At 47.2% G+C, this 19,997-nt stretch overlaps 1 protein-coding gene across 4 annotated transcripts in view; it reads right to left on the bottom strand.

Annotated features, from left to right (window-relative positions):
* Vgll4 (vestigial like family member 4) overlaps positions 1-19,997 on the bottom strand; it is a 118,634-nt gene that overhangs the window by 65,963 nt on the left and 32,674 nt on the right. Inside the window, exon 1 of one of the 4 annotated variants that reach the window (XM_021165071.3) lies at positions 12,372-12,544. The exons of the other annotated variants lie outside the window; for them this stretch is intronic. The gene's annotated coding sequence lies outside the window, so the exon portion shown is untranslated. Of the gene's footprint in view, positions 1-12,371; positions 12,545-19,997 lie in introns of those variants that run through there. 4 annotated transcript variants of the gene reach the window in all.

Here is a 19,997-nt window from a genome sequence, read left to right as displayed (position 1 = left end):
CTGTCTCTCTTTACATCACTTTCCCCAGAACCTAACAACAACACCTGGCACTGCTAGGTAGTCCAGCTATTTTCTGAGAACAAACTGGAACGCAGACCTCTAAATCTAATCTGGGTACTGAGGGAAGCAGGAGTGGCCACCAGGCCCCAGAGGCAGCCAGTGTTTCTGATTGAGTCCAGGACACTGAAAAGGAGCCCCTGTCTTCTACACCCTAAAGCTCCTGACGCTTTAAACAGTTAGAAAGCAGGGACGGTCAAGTGAACATCATGACTCTGTGACTTATTTCTGGCATTAAAAAAAAGTTTTTCCCTAGGTTCATAATATGTAAAGAAGGGGAGACTAATTGAGCAGACTTCCCAAGGCCTATAGCAGACAGATGAAGTACATAAGCCACACAAAGTTCAGAATGATTCAAGTCACTTGGGGTGGCAGTGCCCTGAAGTTTGAAGTGTATGGATGGTATCCAGCACAGCCAGGACACTGGAGAACAATGGGGTCCTCCCATCTTGCAGGGCAGAGCCTCCAGGGAAGACTCTGTCAGCTCCTGGCTTTCTGTGTTTGCTGCAGTGAGAACATAGTCCTGTAGGGGTCAGTGAAAGTCCAGTGATGTCCAGTTCTCAAGAAGTGGAGGACTTCACCCCAAATCTCACATGTGGGCTCCCAGCACAGGGGAGCAAGCTCTTACCATAGTGGCCTCATAGGCAGCCACAAGTCTAGAATCATCACACAGCTAAGTGACACATGAGATAGCCTTGGAAACACAGTAGGTCTCCTTTGCCCCCCCATACCACCTTCAGTACTGGAGATGTGGGCCAGGACCTGCCTAGAGCATACTAGGCAAGCACTCCTCACTGAGCCACACTCCCTAACCTAGAGGTTCTGAGCAGTTTTTGAAAACCATAACAGCTGTAGCCCTGGTAAGGAAAGCCGACTCTCCAGAAATAGCAATCAGGGTGCATAGAAGACTGAGCCCAGAAAGACAAACAGGAGGAGGATGCAAAGGACAGTGCAGGCAGCACCAGAGGCAGAAAGCAGGACACTCTGCCTGCTTTCTATCTCAGGGGACAGGGGCTTCCTGGTAAAGGAGCCCTAAACATAGGAAAGATTGGGCTTACAGCCTGGCTCTGACACTCGATCAAGTAACTGCACAACTGCTGACTTCCGGGTATGTAAATGAGCATGGCAGAACCCCGCCCCCCAACCATGCAGGGCTACCTAGGGCCAGACAGGTGAATTCAGAGCTAAGGCTCTTCTTGCACAATGGTTTCCTCATGTTCCATAAAGGATGCCAAGTCTGTTAGGGTGATAGGCGTGCCCTGCCCCCAGCCCCAAAGAACTGCAAACAGAACCAGCCATAAAAAAGGGGGAGAAAAGAGCGGGAGCAAAGGTCTTGCCACTGCCCGTTTAACGGCTTCCCTAACACTCAGGTGGCGTTAAGCCTCAGGTAGATTGCGCAGAAAAATGTAAGATTACTGCTCTGAAAAGCTGCCAGCTATCCAGGACTCACACGGATCACCCATCTGTCACTTAAGTAGACAGTAGTAATGGAAGATACGCCTCCCTTCATGACTTCCTTCTGGCCCAGCCTCTCCTCCTCTCTCTAGTCCTCTGAAAAGTCCCCTGTAGACTGGGGTACAGAACATCAGGTTCCCTCCCATTGGCACCCTACCTGCACCTGTCTAAAACCCGAGGTCTGGGAACTCCTCTTTCTCCTGAGCCTCTTGTCCCCACCAGCACCCAGGTGGAATCCCGACACAAGATGCTGGTGCATAGAACAGCGGTGACCGTCACCTTCTGCTGGGTTACATAGTTTTTCTTACTACAGGAGCACATTAGCACTCTGCTCTCCTTACAAACCAAGAAAGACAGAGAGAACAACACACAGGCCAAGAGACAGTGCCAAGAGAGTATTGATCATAACAGACACAGGATGCTGGCTTGCACTCCTGGTAGGTTAGCTCTGCAGCCATAGTTTGCCGTTAGCTGCAAGTTCTGTATCCCTCTGAAGGGCACACCGAGTGACACATGGCTACCTGGGATGAAGGACTGGTTGCACACATATCTGGATGAGGCCAGTCCCGGGAACAGTGGCCATAAGGGGCTTCACTAACCCACGTTTCGGGGAAGATCCTGTTAGTTGTGAATGTCTCTACCGTCCACTCTGTCTGAAATGGTTTCTCCAGGCTCCCAGCTACAGTGTTCCTGTATAAGCATTCCCATTGTACCCAATGCCCAAGGAAACGATAACCCCAATGCTTCCAATTCACATTACACCCAGATAAAAGCTCCCCCCCACCCCCCGCCGCCCTGCTCTTCCGTAAAGCACGTGGTAAGGAAGGGGGGAGAGAAAGCCCAGCCTGTGTGGGCAAGCTCAGGGCATCCCCTCCCCAAAGCGGTAACCAAGCCGCCAAATTTAGACACAGCTGCCACCGAAGCCCTAGTTACAGTTTCTAGCTTGGCTCTGGGAACACCAAGAAGGGGGTTACCCTCCCCCACCCCCGTGTCCTCCCAGGGAAGGCTGACACATACGGCAACCATTTCCCTCCAATCGCTGAGCCAGGAGCACCCTTCCACACCCTCGGCAGATCACGGCTGCATGCCTGCTTTCAGTAGCATGACTAATTAAGATGAAAATAAAAACAAAAACGGGCTGCCAGTTCAATATGCCAGGAAGGCCTCGGAGAACAAGAAGGCGGGAATTCGGCCTGGATCTTTCACTTTATTGGCCTGGGGTGTGGCCAAGGACTCTTCATCAAAGAGAAAGCTCGAGTCCCTCAGTTTCCCCCTTGTGAATGCACATTTAATGTTCAACATGAAAGTGAGCTTGGGTGAGCAAGGTGGTCAAAGTACCCTCATGAAATGTGCAACAGCCTGCTGTGTACATGAACGTATCTTAAAGAGTTCAAAGTCGGGCAAACACCTAGACTATTAGGTTTTCTATTAGACAGGAGGAGGTAGCTGAGTCCAGCAGCAAGATCACAGCACACAGCACACCTGACCCTACCTGCATGCTTTGGTCACAAACTCACCCTAAACGGGATCAAGCTGTACACGAGAATCTGGAACGTACTAAGCCTAGGACACAGACAATTTTCATGTTTTCGAGGGCTGTGTGCCGACTTTGGTGTCCCGAAGCACGGCAGGGAAGACATGACAGAGTTAGGGCCTGTGGACAGAGAGAAGCTGCCTCCACTCTGGCTCTGCAGAGAAGAAAATTCTCACCTCACTGGCCTGGAAGCTTTTAGGGTCCGGACAGAAAGAATACAAAGCCTGTGTTACAAGAACTACAAACACACACTAAAGGGCCAGGGAGGGAGAAGGCCTACTTTGTACAGGGACTTGGGTGTGGATTTCATAAATAAAATGGCACTCGTCCAAGACCTTAACAGACTTGCAGAGCGGGTTAAGGAGCAAGTCTTTGGAGATGGAGCGCCTCATCAATGAAGCACGTATGCTAACTCACAGTCCTCTCCCAGGAAGCTGGGTGAGTGGGTTAGCAAGCATTACTGAGAACCCAGGGCTGGTGGCAGACACACAGACAGCCTGGACTACATACAGAGACCTCATCTCAATAAAGGCCACAGAGGGGGCTGAAGAGAAGGCTTGGGGCTGAAGAGAAGGCTTGTGGTTAAGAGCATACATGTCCTGAGTCCAATTCCCAGCAACCACATCATGGCTCACAACCATCTGTGACAGGATTTGATTTCCTCTTCTGGTGTGCATGAAGACAGAATACGTGTGTGTGTATGTGTGTGTGTGTGTGTGATAAATAAATAACTCTTTTTAAAAATAAAATAAAAACCACAAGAAGTTACTGAAAGCACAAAGGTAGCCAGCCCCCAAGGTCCAGTGCTGGAGGTGAGAATAAATGACATGGGCTCAGGGATGTAACATCCTCCCTCCAGCTCTAGAAAAGGAAGATAATACCTGACTGGCCATTCTCCCTTGATGCCACCAGTGTTTCACAGCATCTAAAACAACCTTCTGTCACCCTGACGGGGTTTTAGCTCCCAGGTAGCAAACTGGGATCCCAGCCAGGCTTTTTGCCCCAAAGTACTGCCTGCCCAGTGCTGATGGCAGCAGACCCCACAATGCCAGGCACCTTGCTCTCTACTCCTGCCTGTCACTCTCAGGCCACTTCCCTCAGCGCCTCAGTATGCTCTCCTGCAACTGTTCACACTAGTTTCAAATTCTGAGTTAACCACGCAGGTGTCTCTATGTCTCCATCTCAGAGGGTCCTTCTGTGCAACTGCTATTTTTATTTATTTAGTTAGTTAGTTAGTTATTTAGTTATGTATTTATTAAAGAGGAAGCGTAGGGCTGAAGAGATGACTCAGTTAAGAGCAATTGTTGCTCTTGGGGAAGACCCAGGTTTGGTTCTCAGAACCCACATGGCAGCTCACAACTGTGTGTAACTCCGGTTCTAGGGGATGTGACACTCTCTTCTGACCTCCTCAGACACCAGACACACATGTGGTGCACACACATACACGGAGGCAAAATACTCATAGACATAAAAAATTTTTTGCCAGGCGGTGGTGGCACACACCTTTAATCCCAGCACTTGGGAGGCAGAGGTAGGCGGATTTCTGGGTTCGCGGCCAGCCTGGTCTACAAAGTGAGTTCCAGGACAGCCAGGGCTATACAGAGAAACCCTGTCTCGAAAAAAACAAAAACAAAAAACAAAACAAAACAAATTTTTTAAATCTTAAAAAAAAATCTTTATAAGGGGGGACAACTTGACCAACATGATTATGTGCATGTTTGAAATATAACGAAACCTGGCCTGTACAATTAATAAGTTCATAAAAAACTGAATGGGGCTGGATTGAAACCGCAACTGAGTGAATGTTTCTGGCTTCTTTTTGTCAAACTACACTTGTCCTCGATCCTCTCTATAATTTTTATTTTTGTTTTGTAGGTTTGTATACGGGGAGGGTGGCACAGTATCAGGTCCCAAGGAGCTGGAGTTATATTCAATTGTAAGCCACTTAACATGGCACTGGGCACTGAACTCCCGCCTGCCCATCTTTTAAAACTGGTGCATAAATCTGACATGGCATCTTAAAAGAAATGTCCCAGTACCATGGGATGCCTGCTGGCCCTGACCTGGTATGTCCAAGCTATCCTTTCTCCCTCCTCCCCCTACTCCTCCCAGTGAGATTATGCCTCTCTGAGTCTCACCTTTGGGGCCCTCGCTCCTTGCTGCAGTAGTAACTGAGACCAAGGAGAGGAAGGCAGGAACAAAGCCAAGACCTCATGCAGCACCGCGTGCCAGGTGAGCTGCAAACTCCACTGGAGAAAAATGTGATTCCAACAGGCAGGGCTTGTCTCAGCAGGGGAATCAGAGCCACTGGCGGAGGCGGTGGCGGACATTCTAAAGCCGTAGGAGTCTGCCAAGTACAACCAGGGTACAGTCATGCTTGGAAGGAGACGCCTCAAAAATCGGTATCTCAGCAACACAAACATCCTGACACCTTCCCCAAGTGACGTGAACATCTCAGTTCAATGACACATAACCACACAGCACAGTGTTCCTATCAGAAGCAGCTTCTGGGGCTTTCGGGGTTGGCCAGTGGCTGAAATCTCCACTGTATAAACATAAGAACCTGAGTTCAGATCTCCAGCACAGACAGAAAGACTGAGAGGGTGTAGTGACCTGCCTGTAATTCCAATGCTCAGAGGAGCTGGGATCCCCAAGGCAGGCTGATTAGCTAAGCTAGCCAAATCCACGAGATCTAGATTCGGGAAATTGATCAAAAAAGATACTGATCAACATCTGGCCTCTTCACATGCATGCACGTACACGCATACATGTGAACACACACACACTCATACCACAAGCACACGAAGATCTCATTGCTACAAACTCTTACGTATCTGAGCTTTTCTGGAACAGAATATTAATTAAACTTTCTCGTCAGATCAAAGTCCTCACATAAAAATATCTCCAATTACTTAGAAGACAGCCACAAAACAAGTACTTTCACAAGGAGTTGCCATAGCACAGAGAAACATCACAGAATAAGCAGCCTTCCTTGGACCTCCTCGCCATTACCCCCAACCCCAGCCATCACAAGGGGATCTGTTATCTCAGTCCAGCTCGGGGCAAGGGTGACTCAAGGTCACCCTGTCCCAAACTTTCCAAACCAGGTCTATCTTCATGCATCATTCCAAACACAGTGTGTCCAAGCACAGCTAAAAATGCTTGTATTGCTTTTTTTAAATGTTTGCACTTATTATTATCTGTGTGGATGTGTGTGTGGATACGTGTGGCCAGGGAGGCTATGGCACACAGGTGGAGAGGTCAGAGGACTATGGAGTCTTTCTCTCCTTCCACCTTTAGGACTGAACCAGGTTGTCAGGAACTCATATGTGATTTTACTTCCTGAATCACCCCACTAGCCCTAAACCTGTATTTCTTTACGTTAGCCAGAACATCAAGTTAAACCGTCAGACCCAACCAAAGCAGCATTTATACAGCCATGGGGTCTTGATATTTTACTTGAAGATAAATCTTCATTATTTGTATCACACCTCTAAGCAAAGTGGCTTTAAAAGCTCTCTCACAGGAAGCTGGATAAATGGCTCAACTGATGAAACCGCTTACCCACCTTGGGTGGCTCACAGCTACTTGTAAGTCCAGCTCTAGGAGAGCCAATGGCCTCCCCTGGCCAACATGGGTGTGCCAAACATGTGGCACTCATTAACAGGCACACGCATGAATAAAAACAAACCTAAAAAAGTTTTTTGAAAGTCTCCCTAACAAAGCCAGATGTGATGGCACCTGCCTGTGATCCCAGCACACTAGAGGAGAAGAAGCAGGAAGATCAAGAATTCAAGGCCATCCTTGGCTACATAGTAATTTTGAAGCCAACCTGGGGTACTTGAGACCCTGACTCAAAGGGGAATCAAAAACAACCACAGAAAGATACTATGTGAAATATTCATTACAGTATTCCTTCTTGGTTTATGTGGGTTTTCAGTCTTATATTTGAGACAGTTTCCAGTAGTCCAAGCTGGCCTTGAACTCCTGATCTTCCTGCTTCTAGCTCCTCCTAAGTGCTGAGATTACAAGTATGCTCTGCCACAGGATACTAGGAGAATCTCAGCATCTGAAGAGCACAAACTATAGCACATGAGTGAGTACTATTTAAACGTTGGGGCTATATAGGCAGGGGGATTGCTCTGTGGGTAAAGGCTCTGGAGTGCAAGCCAGAGAACAGATTTAATTCCAGAGACTCCTGTAAAACGTGGCATGCAGTAGCATGCATCTGCAATCCCAGTGCTCCTGCGGAAAGATGGGAGGTGGAGACAGGAGGACAGGGGTGAGGGTGGGGATGGTGGGGGGGGGGAGGAAGAGTAGCAGCGGGTGGAGCTCATAGACCCCAAGCACACAGCTCGGTAGCAGAAGCCCGCCTGAGACCCTGACTCAGGAAGGTGGAAGCAGAGAACAGACCTCTGAAAACTGTCCTCTGACCTCCGCAGGTGCTGGGGCATGTGTCCCCTCCGCACCACACACAAAATGACTCTCACAAAGGAAAACCGATCTTAACTCTAACTGAACAGTTACGTCACAGTCAGCGTGTGCTTCTCTGCCTCTTCCTCACAGCTCGGCAGTCTCTCTGCCCTCCATCACTCTTTCCTTGTGTTCTTTTAAGAGCCACCAGAGGTTGGTTTGTTTTTTCTTCCCCCTTAGGTGCTTCATAGTTACCTTTTTTATAAATGACATTTCTGACAAAAACCGAGTTCTAACCATTGCTCGCCAAAATCAAAGAGATGCCCACATCCGCATCTGTGCAGATCTCAACACGCCTCACTCCCTCTCCACCCCCACCCCACGGCCCTGCTGATGCCACCGGGCACCACGCAGCCTGCCCACACCCAGAGGTGAGAAAGCGCTATGTGGGCGAAACACCAGCTGAGCAGCCGGAAGGTGCAACCAACTTGGCTCCCTCCCTGTGCACACCAACTGTCAGCAGAGGATCAGCATCCCAGACAGATGCTGCTCCAGCAGTGGGTCAGAGTGGGAGACAAGGAGGGCCCCTATAAGAGGATGCACTTGAAGGGAGCACACGAAGACATCTGGCACATAAAGTTACAGGGATTTGTAAAGGCAGAACTTTCTGAGCTGTGAAAGAGCATTGATCGGCAAAGGCCCTGAGGCCCTGGGGAAGATGCTTATCTGTGTGGCAGAGAAGTCAGCTTAGCCCAGAGATCACCTAGGGCCTCTGGCATTGCCTCTGCGTGGGACAGACAGCTAAGGGAAGCTCCTGGGCGTCCCATAGGAAGCGTCTGAGCAGGAGCTATACAATCTGATCGACATTTCTAGAGTAGCTTGTGTTGAGACCTGAGGGAAAGGGCATAGGGTCAGAAGCAGTGGGGGCATCACGAAAGCTGCTGCAATCATGCAGGCAAGAGGTGGTTTATGAAAACACGGGTGCCGACAATGGGGGCAGGAAAAGGTGGCCAGGTTTGGGACATATGCAAAGGCAGAGCCAGCAAATTTACCAGTTGTCAGAGCTCTGTTAACAACAGCAAAGAAAAAACCCTTCAATTCATTTATATGTATATAAATGAGCGTTTGCCTGAATGTATATATGTGCACCATGGGTACAGTGCCTGAGGAGGCCAGAAGAGGGTGTCATGGCCCCTGAAACCAGAGTTACAAACAGTAAACAGCCACAGGGGTGCTGGGAATTGAACCTGGGCTCCCTGCCAGAGCTGCAAGTGCTCCTAACCACTGAGCTATCTCTCCAGCCAGAGGGATGGGTCAGCAACATTGTTAAATGTATGCTTGAGTATCACTGGTACTCACGAGGGTAGAAGAGCTGAAGCCTCGACACCTCTGCTGTACCAGGTCACCTTCAGGAAGTACAGAAAGGGTTGGGTACGTATTCAGTAGTAGGGTGTACACTGTAGCTGCCCTTCAATTTGAAATCCTCTGGCCTTAGCCTCCCTAGTGTTGGGAATGACAGGTGGCTCCACCACGCCCAACCTCCCTACCCACCTTTACTTCTTTCACTGAACAACTCCCATTGCTCTAAGCAACAATCCCTGCAGAAAGGAGCCACAGGCATCCCTAGAGACTCTCTCTGGACCTCCGCTACATACTGAACCTGCATCCTGGATACAGGTACTCATCCTGCATCTCCAACCCACTTGGAGCTACTCTCAGCCATTCACCTCCACCAATGTCTGTTGCGGCAGCCAGAGGTATGTGGCTGGAGACAGAAGCTATAGCTGGTACCCCTTTCTGTAGCAACAAAGGGCAGATGAGTTTTCTGATACCATCCCTCTGTCTTGCATAACATTATCACATGTTTCATCTTTAGAATGTGTCACTTCAACCTGCTTAAAGGTAGAGAGGGCTGCCTGTGCTTTGACAGAATCCTGCATACCTCTTATCTGTCGGCTTTATCTTCCCCACTAGGCTGTACAATCAGGCAGGATCATTTCGATTTGTCTTAATGTAACTCTTGTATATTGCCAGCAGACAGATGCAGCACTGGACTAGGCCGAGGCTCAGTGGTAGAGCATCTGCCTGACATACACAATGTCCATGGAAACCAACTGAACAGAACAGGAGATGCCACGGCTGGAGATGCCAGGTGGGGCAACAGGAGGAGGCCCAGCGTGGAAGCCAGGTGAGGAGGGTTAACTCTAGAGCTTGACACCAGTACTGGCTTGTCATCTGATTCCAGAACAAAGGTTCCCTGCAAACAGAACTCTCCTGACTTGTGTCCTTGTGGTATCAAGTTCCTATCTTTTGGTTTTTTGCTTGTTTATTTGGTTGGTTGGTGCTTGTTTTGTTTGTTTGTTTGGGTTTTGGGAGGTTGTTTTGTTTTGTTTGAGACAGGGTCTCACTCTATGGCCCTGGCTGTCCTGGAACTCACTATATAGACCTGGCTGGCTTCAAACTCAAGGGAGATCCACCCCGATGTCTCTTCTCCCCAAGAGCTGGGATTAAAGGTCTGCATTACCATCTTGATTTCCTGTCTTTAAACTACAGGAAACATCACAGATAAGGAGAGAAAGCAAGACAGGAAAACAGGGGAAAGGAAAGGAAAGTAAGGAACCAGACAGACTACACCAATGTAGTTTTCAAATCACTCAGAAGGCAGAGGCAGGAGAATTCACCTACCACGCCATACAGGGCTATATAGTGAGCGCCTCAAAAAATATAAATAAATAAGGAAGAGTGTGTGTGTGTGTCTGAGTATGTTTGCCTATGAGTGTGTGTGTGTCTGCCTATGAGTGTGTGAGTGTTTGCCTATGACTGTGTGTGTGTGTGTGTGTGTGTGAGAGAGAGAGAGAGAGAGAGAGAGAGAGAGAGAGAGAGAGAGAGAGAGAGAGAGAGATCTGTTCTGAATCTTAAACCTCTGGGCTTGAACTCTGTGCATGTGTGAAGATCAGAGGCCAGCTCACAGAAGTCAGTTCTCGCCATGTGAGTCCCAGGGGTAATGCTCAAGTTCTCAGTTTACCTGCTGAGCCATCTTGCTGGCCCAATAAAAATTTCCCCCAAGTAAGTAAGAAGAGCAAAGTCTAACCATAAAAAGTACAGTAAATGCAAAATCCTAGTAACGGTCCTTAGTCGTCATCCTCAAATCTCCTCCACTACCCATCAGTACCTGTGTGATTTCAGACAACTGTAGCATGGTTGGCTTGTTTAAACCAGCGTCACCACAAGCCCATGAGTCAGGAGTTAATCCATCAGTGACTGACTCCAACATCACTAGGTGACAAGAATCTGTCTGCTTCATTAATAATCATTTGGGACTGCTGCTGGGCTTGTGCTTCACACAGACTGAACCATCATGACATGATGCACACTGCTGCTGGGCTTGTGGTTCAAACAGACTGAGCCATCATGACACAGTGCACACTGCTGCTGGGCTTGTGGTTCACACAGACTGAACCATCATGACATGATGCACACTGCTGCTGGTTCACACACACTGAACCATCACGCCACAGTGCACACTGCTGCTGGGCTTGTGGTTCACACAGACTGAACCATCATGACACGATGCACACTGCTGCTGGTTCACACACACTAAACCATCACGCCACAGTGCATACTGCTGCTGGGCTTGTGGTTCACACAGACTGATCCATCATGATGCACAGCATACATTCGTCATTACACGGCTGTTTCTTTCCAGCTCATCTTCCATGAAGCCACTTTCTAAACCTCTGCTGTCAACTCAATGCCAAGCAAGTACGTGAGCAGGCGAAACCTCCACATTGTCTGTTTGGTTCTGCAGAACCCAGGGCCCTGCTTCTGCCAGGTAAGGACCCATCACAGATGCATCCCATCAGCCCCAGACCTCATTTCCTTTCTCTCTCCATCCTTCTCCATCCAACCTATAGCCTCCCATATTTAAGAGAAAGACACTTGCTATATTACCCAGGCTGGCCTTAAAAGTCCTGATCTCAGGCAATCCTCCGGCCTCAGCTTCCAAGAAGCCATGATAATGGGCGCAAGCCACAGTACCCAGGTGCATGACAGTTTCTTTATATTTAAAATAAGACATGTTTCCGCTCCCTCCAGCATAACATGCTTATCCTTTCAAGTGTCTCCAGCTCTGGGTGGGAAAGCGCCAACCCGCCGAGCTGCAGAGGCCCCTTCAGAATGTGTGCACATGGGTGCTACTTAATGTGCTGTAACTGGGGACCCAGCATGAAGTGTTTGAACATCCATGCCTCAGACAGGTTTTCAATCTATGTTATATACAAGTAAGAACATTATACTTCTACTAAACAGTAGAAAAAGTCACTTATTTTTTCTGCGATTAAAGTGGACATGAATATAACTTTTGTCAACTTCCTATACCATTTTCCCACATCCTTGGTGGTAGGAAAGTATGTTAAAGTGTGAATGTGAATTAAAGACAGTAAGTGAAAGAGGGCCCCAGACCGTAGCACAACTCACTCCATGGTGGAAGTACCATCCAGGCCATAAAGGAAAATGAAGATCGAATCCATCAAAGTCGATAATTCTGGGAAAATCTCACCTTGCTTTTTAGCTTCTGTAGTTCCACTTCTGGCTAACTGTTCTTAACTTTAGTATGTCTACCCAGACATGGTTTTTGTGTTTAAAAGCTCCTCCTGAGATGTAGTTGCCCTCTGGCTAAGACTTTCTACTGGCCTACACTCACATCGGAGCAGTCTTCTCTGGTGGATCCTACACAGCAGTAGCCAGGATCCATCCTGTGCTTAGGAAGATTACGATATGGCCTCAAGCACAGATGAATGAAGTCTGTTGAAGAAGAGGGCACTTAGATAAACACCCCAGACCTCCGAAAGAAAACACCAAAATACCATCTCGCAATAATAGTCAGTGGGGGAAATCAAAAAAGCATTCTTACCTTGGTAAAGCCCTGGACTTCCCAGAGTTTCCAGCACATAATCATTTTCAGATCTTGTCAAAACAGCCACTCTTGGGACTCAGTGTCAAGTAGGCCACCACCCAGAGCCTAGACTCACTTCTGAGCACAGAGGCAGGGGCTGCCCCTGAGAGGCAGTGAGCGCCCTGAGGGATCGCACGCTGAGAGTTTATGAGCTGAACCTTCCTTTTGGTTTTGCTTTTTGTTTGTTTGTTTTGTTTTAAATTCAACTGGGTAAATTCCACAAAGCTAGACCCTGGCTGGGAGCCCAGGATTCCAGCCACATGCCTCTCGAAACAGATTTCCAAAAATGCCTGGAATTTTTTTTTTTCCTAAAATAACATCTGCCTAGAATTCTAGTAAAAACGCTTGACCCCCACCAACCCAACGATCTCTCTGCCTATGAACCTCCCTCTTTCTTTGGCTCCCTTCGAGTTCTGCACTGTGCAGCTGTTGCTGGCTGTCCAAGTAGACAGAACCCATCACATAAAACAGCAAATTCGCACACATCTGCCCTAGCAAGAGATGTTTCTTGGCCAAACTGTGCTCCTAAGTAAGAGGGAAAAATTTTTATTTGTTTATTTATTTTACTAAGTACCATTATTTCAGGCAGAATGAAGAAAATCGAGAGAATAGATGGGTTGAGTTCTCGAGCGCACCCCTCCAGCCTGAGGACAAAGATCCCACAGTGTAGAAGGAGAAAACCAGTCCCTGCAAGTTCTCTGACCTCTGACCTCTACACATGTGCAGTGTGATATTTTGGCATCTGTGTGGACATGTATGCATGCTTGTGTGCCTAAACACAGACACACACACAAAAGGGCTGGGAAGTTCATTGGTAGAGTATGTGCTTCACGCACATGAGACCCTGGGTTTGATCCCAACATCAAGTAAATAAACATTGACCCACAGTCAAGATATTCAAAGATTGGAGACCACAGGGCATGGTGGTGCAAGCCTTTAATCCCAGCACTCAGAAGGCAGAGGCAAGTGGAGACTCTTTGAGTCTGAGGCCACCCTGATGTATATAGCGAGTTCCAGGAAAACCAGAGCTCCTTAGTAAGACCCTGTCTCACCTACCCTCAAAATAATATTCTAACATTACTCAATTATATATTTGTATTATACGTTAAATATAATGTGTACTCAAAACTGAGGAGAACTAAAAGCCCCATGTACCCTATGAGGGTGTCCCTCATGTGCAGAGCCCCAGCACCAAAGGATGTAGATCCAGGAGGATCGCAGGGACCTGCTGGCTTCCAGTCTAGCCATCTTTTTCTCCTCTCCTCAGATTCACTGCCAACCTGGGCCTCAGGATCAAACCTGTGTAAAAAGGGAGGGAAAGGAGTCTGAAGCTCCCCATTTCCTAACAGATACTCAAGGCGAGAAGATGCCATGTTCACATATATCCAGTCCTGAAGGAAAGCTGTCAACAACGCTCTGCTCAGTCAAGCTGTTAATCAATGGGAGCAGAGCATCTCAAAGGCCTCTGCCTTCCCTCTGCTCTTCCTCAAGGCAACGTAATAGAGCAAACCTGAATCACCAACCCAGAAGATGATGAAGGACCTCTGGGAATGAGGGTGAAGAGGGACCCCAAGAGAGCCCAGCTTGCATGATAGTCACCCAAGCACACCAGCCTAGCCCCACGTAGGTCCTTTCCGACTCTAGAAGCCACAGTCACCTGCACCGCCTCATTTAACTCCTCAACTTACCTCAGCCCCGTTCACTGCTACTGTGCCTTTTTCTCCTTCTTTCTGAGAATTTCACACATGAATCCCGATGGGGGGGGGGAATCATCCTTGAAGAAGACTCCCCTCTGTTAGCAGCCATTAATTTCCTATCGCTCCTTATCTAGAGGGCAGTTTGTGATATTTCCCCCACCCTGAAATGTCTACTGGTATCTTCATTGTTGAGATTTCTTGGGAGCAGCTCCCTGTTTGATGCAGAAGATACCATCTTGCAGCAGACATGGCTTTTTACTTAATTGAGGCTTAGAAAGATTACTCTCCAGGGTCACATGGCCATCAGAGGCCACCCCAGGCAATTAGTCTTTTGCAGGTACACACACAACCTCAGCAGCGTGTTAAGCAGCAGCAGAGGCTCGGACATCTGAAGGGTCAGGACACAGAAACGGGTAACAAGATGGAGGGAGGGACTACGTCAGAAGACTGAGAAAGAGATGAACCCGGGGTGGATGGCAGACATTGTCCGAAGGGGACTGCATTCTGAACTCCTCAGAAATACCCAAACCCACAGGTGCTCGAGTCTGCTAGGTATAATGGCAGGTCTCCTGGGCACCTGAGATGTCTCTAAATGGCTGGTAATACAACTTCAATCAGTATAAACTGTGCACCAATCGTTTCTTACTGTATTCTTTGTGAGTAAGAAAAAAGTCTACACATGTTCAGCACAGATACAATTTTTTTGTTGTTTTGGTATTTTCTTTAAAATATATAATACTTTTTATTCTTTGAAAATAATCACAATTTTTTTAATTATACACGTTTAAAAATATATTTATTCATTTTACATGTGTGTGGTGCCTGCATGTATGTATGTATGCCATGTGCATGTTTGGTGCTCTCTGGAGGTCAGAAAAGGACATCAGATCCCCTGGAGTCACCCATGGTTATAAACCACCCGGTGGGTGCTGGGAATTGAACTTGGGTCCTCGGCAAGAGCAACAGGTGCTCTTAACTGTGGAGCCATTTATCTAGCTTGAACTTCTCATAAATGTATACAGTGTACACAGGCTACATCCAATCCATCTTGCCCTCCCTCCAGCCCCCCATCACCCCATCCTAGCTCCCTCCCAACTTCCCTTCATCCAATCAGCACAGCCCACATGTGCATGAGTATACGGCCATCCACTGGACTCAAGCCACCTATTCAATGTACCCACTACATAAAGCCCCAAAGGAAAGACCGGCAATACTTTATTTCCTGACTTTATAAACATTTGTTGCCCCCCCCCCCCCAGTCCGTCTCCCAAATTTAAAAGGATAAAGTAAAACGTGGTAAGTAAAGAGGAAGGAATGAGGAAAATAAGAGGAAATAGTGAGGAAGTAAAGGATATCCCAGGGCTGGGGCATTACTTAGTGGGGTGCACCCACATAACAAGCATGAGGACCTGGGTTCCGTCCCCAAAAATGGCAGAGAGAAAAGGCTGGAAATGCAGGCCTTAGAGTTTACAAGGTAGCTTCAGAGCATCCTACCGCAGTAGCATCAGGCGAGAAGCCTCACTCCTTACTAAGTCACACGCCCTTCAAAGCATGTCTGCCAGTTTCTTCACAGTACAGAGGAGCACACTGGCCACTGCTGCTCAGCTGCACTTGCTGTGAGGAGCATCCTGAGGCACTGCAGTGCGGCTCCTCTGACTCTGCTGGCTTGGTGACTCAGAAGTCAGCTCATGGCTTTACTCAGGTACTTAGCTTCACTGTGTCCTGGGGACTGAATTCGGGATCTAGCTTGGACTTCTCATAAATGTATACAATGTACACAGGCTACATCCAATCCATCATGCCCTAGACAAGCTAGGAAACATGCTGTGTTCCTGGTTATACCCCAGCTGGTTAGCTAAAAAGTAAACAGTTCACGGGAGGGTAAAACCCTGGATAGAAAGCAAAGCTATAAATGTATTATATATATATAAGTTATCTGCTCCATAAACCTTTACAGAAGCTCACCGAACAAGGGCCACTGGGTGTGGTAGCGCACGTGCAATCCTAACAATGGGGAAGAGAAGAAAGGTCTAAGAATCCCTTCAAGACCTGTCTGGGCCACAAAGCAAGCCAGCCCCAAAATAAGACAATGTTCGACCTTACAAAAAGGAATCTGGCTAACATCTGACAACTGCTCTGACAGGATAGCCAATAGGAACTATTTTTAGATCTTTTCAGAGATGAGGCAATAAACACCATTTGGTTAATCATTTCCAATCAAAGCAGATACAGGGCATAAACTACCCTGGGTGGATCTGAAGCACCTATTCAAAGTCTAATTTGTACTAATAGGTTAATGCTGGACTCAGTAAACAGCTCGGATTCTCTGTGTATAACCCCTACATTTCACTCCTGCACCGTAATAGACTCTTCCCACTTCCATTACATAAAAATACATTTTCCCATTGGGCACAAGCCTTTAATCCCAACGCTGGGGAGGCAGAGGCAGGTGGATATCTGTGAGTCCCAGGCCAGCCAGAGCTAGATAAAAAGACCATGTCTCAAAACAAAACAATAACAACAATAAAACCGCTGTCCTGTGCACATACTGGCTGAGCTGAGTGGACTCAATGGCTTAAAAAGAAAACGTACTGAGATGAAAGGCGACAGCTGGAGGGTGGGCAAATGAGACAGAGCCAAGGGACTGGATGAGACTCAGTCAAAATATATTATGTGTGTGAATGAAATTCTCAAACACAAAGAAGAAAACCATATACATTTCCTTTTCTGTTTGTTTTTTGGTTTTTGAGATAGATGTCTCTGTCTAGCCCTGGCTGTCCTGGAACTCATTTTGTAGACGAGCCTAGACTTAAACTTGCAGATATCTACCTGTCTCTGCCTCCTGAGTGCTGAGATAAAAGGCATGGCCTATCCCTGCCTGCTTTCCTTTCCTGTTTTGTTGCTGTGTTTTCTGGAACAGAGTCTTGCTAGGTTGCCCAGGCTGACCTAGGCTTCACCATGTAGCCAAGGATGACCTCAAACTCCCAGACCTCCTGCTTCAGTCTCCCCAACTCAGGGACTGTCTTGGGTCCTCTTCACTCTTTCTCTTAGCTACACTTCTGGGGCTCTAAACCCACAGACAATGAAAATGAACAACCCCAAAATGCCTATAGCCTTACAGGTAAAGCCCTCTTTATAGCACCCAAAGGCCATTCATTGCACTAACAAAGAACTAAAGAGCAAGGCATTCAAGTGAATGTTTTATCTACTGAGTCACAAATTCTAAGAAAGAAAGAAAGAAGGAAAGAAAGAAAGAAAGAAAGAAAGAAAGAAAGAAAGAGGGAGGAAGAGAGAAAGAGAGACGAGACGAGACGAGACGAGACGAGAAGAGAAGAGAAGAGAAGAGAAGAGAAGAGAAGAGAAGAGAAGAGAAGAGAAGAGAAAAGGGAAAAAGCAAATCAAATATCCAACACAGGGGCCATTAATAATGTCTGTGACACAGTAAATTGATACAAACCATTAATAATGTCTGTGACACAGTAAATTGATACAAACCTTTTAAAAGATATAAAAATAACAGTTCATAAAAGTCTTGGGAGAGCTGGAGAGATAACTCAGCAAGTTAAGAGTCTGGACTGCTCCTGAAGAGGACCCGAATTCAGTTCCTAGCACTCATAGGAGGGCTCACAACCACCAGTACTTCCATCCATCTCCAGGAGAGCCAGCGCCCCTGGCCTCCAGAGGCACCTGCTGCACTTCTGTGCACATGCCCCCACACAAATGCACACATACAAATAATTAACAATAAAAATAAACATTTTAATATAACACTAATAAGCATGTAGCTCCATTGGTGGACTGCTTGCCTGGCATGCGGGACGCCCTGGACTGAATCTCCAGTGCTACAGAAAACCAGGTGCTGAAGTCAGAGCTTGCAGATGGAGCGGACTCATGGTCCGCTCCCAGCACCGGCATGGTGGCTCACAACTATCTGTAAACTAAAGTTTCAGGAGACCCGATACCCTCTTCTGAGCTCTGCAGGCACTGCCTGCATGTGCTACACAGGAAAACACACAGACGAAACATTCATGCCTATAAAATAAATAAACCATTTTCTTTTATAAAAAGGTGTGCTTACTTAAAGCCAGGGTGGCTGAAAATTCAAGGTCATCCTTGGCTACAAAGTGACTTCAAGGCCAGTCTGGGCTACTGGAGATCTTTTCTCAATAATAACAATAATGACAGGGTACTCCTCCCTTGGAACCCCTCCCATTCTCAGAAGTTCTTTCTTTTTCATAATCTGCATCTGCACTTCTCAAATAATAATTAATAAGATTGTTACTTGAGAATTTTGTTTCTGAAAATATGAAACTAAGAGAACAGAAAGAGTCAGTGAGTGTAGACCAGGCTGGGCTTACACTCTGATCTGGGCCCCCCTCTGCCTCCCAAGAACACTGCAGGCGGATCACACACAGTTTTGGTTTTGGGTGTTTTTTGGAAGGGGTCTTTCCCTTTTTACCAGTTCTGCAGTGAGTGATGGAAATACCAGACTACGCTATTAGGGCACAGTCCTAGAAACAGGGCTGAGGGAATTAGGCAGAGATGGGCTTCCGTTTTGTTGTTTTGTTGTGTGCTTTCCCTGGCCTGAGGCTTCTCAGGCCTCTGGGTTTCCAATAGCGGAGACCACACACAGGGATGCTGAACATGAAGGCTTTCCAGAGGAAAAGTACAATGTTGGGGGGCACCGGAAACTGAACCTGGGTCGTCACACATGTAAGGCAAGTGCTGTAGCAGTAAGCCATGGCCCTGGCCACACTGTTTTACAACCAAAATGAGCACATGAGCAATGAATGCGTAGCTCTGGGTTTACTTCTCAAGAATAGGGCTCATAGCTTTCAACCATGCAGGGGAACTCTGCCTCAGACATCCCATTTTTCACTCTGAAGGAAAGAAATGACTAGGAAGGAAAGACGATGCTTTCATGTATAACTCTAGCATGTTCATTGTGCCCATCAGTCTCCCCATTTTACAAAGGGAGGAGAGAAACACCCTGCATAAGGAAGGCTTGAAGAGAAGGCGGTGTGAAACAAACCTGGGCCCTTTACCCAAGGTGAAAGGCGAAGATTTATTCGTTTCATTTACAAGGAATCGAGAGTTCAATTCAGTGAAATGGCAGCTGAGGTAAATCTAAGCCCAAGAAGGATGCAGCAGTTCGATTGTTGAGACTTGATTCAATTTCTCTGCAAGTGAGAACTCGAAGGTAACAGTGTTACACATTATACCCTCATCAAACGCTCAGGCAACAAGCATCCTGGGAGCCTGTGACATTCATCTCTAAGAAAAGCAAAAGACAAGAGGGGACACAGCGTTAGTCTTTTAGCAAGAGAAAAACCTGAATGGGAAGGAAAAATATGCAACAGCAAAATTAATTTCCGAGTCTGGGGAGCTAATGACTTAGCACCTGAAAGCCACGCATTCGAGATGCGCAGGGGCTTGATCTACACGGGTAGAAAGAGCTGACCTTTTAAAATGTAGTTATGTAGAAATTCTGAAATCAAAATCATCATCTACTTCTTCTTCTCCTTCTCCTTCTCCTTCTCCTTCTTCTTTTTCTTCTTTTTTAAATTGAAGCCAGCAAGATGGCTCAGTGGGTAAAAGGTGTTTATTGCCAGGCCTGACAACCTGACAACCCCCAGGCCACATGGTAGGAGAGAACCGACTCCTGCAAGTTGGCCTAGGATACTTAAAACCATGATACTGAACCCAATACTAACACCAACACACACATACATGCACAGACACAGACACACACTCAGTACTAACACCAAGGCACACCCACACACACTTACATATACATGCACAGATACCGACACACACTCTGAATGAATTTCCTCATGGAGATGATAACAGCGTTACATGAGGACTCACAGAGCATCTTCCTTCCATG

Source organism: Mus caroli, unplaced genomic scaffold, assembly GCF_978045245.1.
Source record: "Mus caroli unplaced genomic scaffold, Mus_caroli_1 scaffold_7, whole genome shotgun sequence".
Classification (NCBI taxonomy): Eukaryota; Metazoa; Chordata; class Mammalia; order Rodentia; family Muridae; genus Mus; species Mus caroli.
Note: the sequence above shows the minus strand (reverse complement) of the source record. Positions and strands in the feature narration are given on the sequence as shown.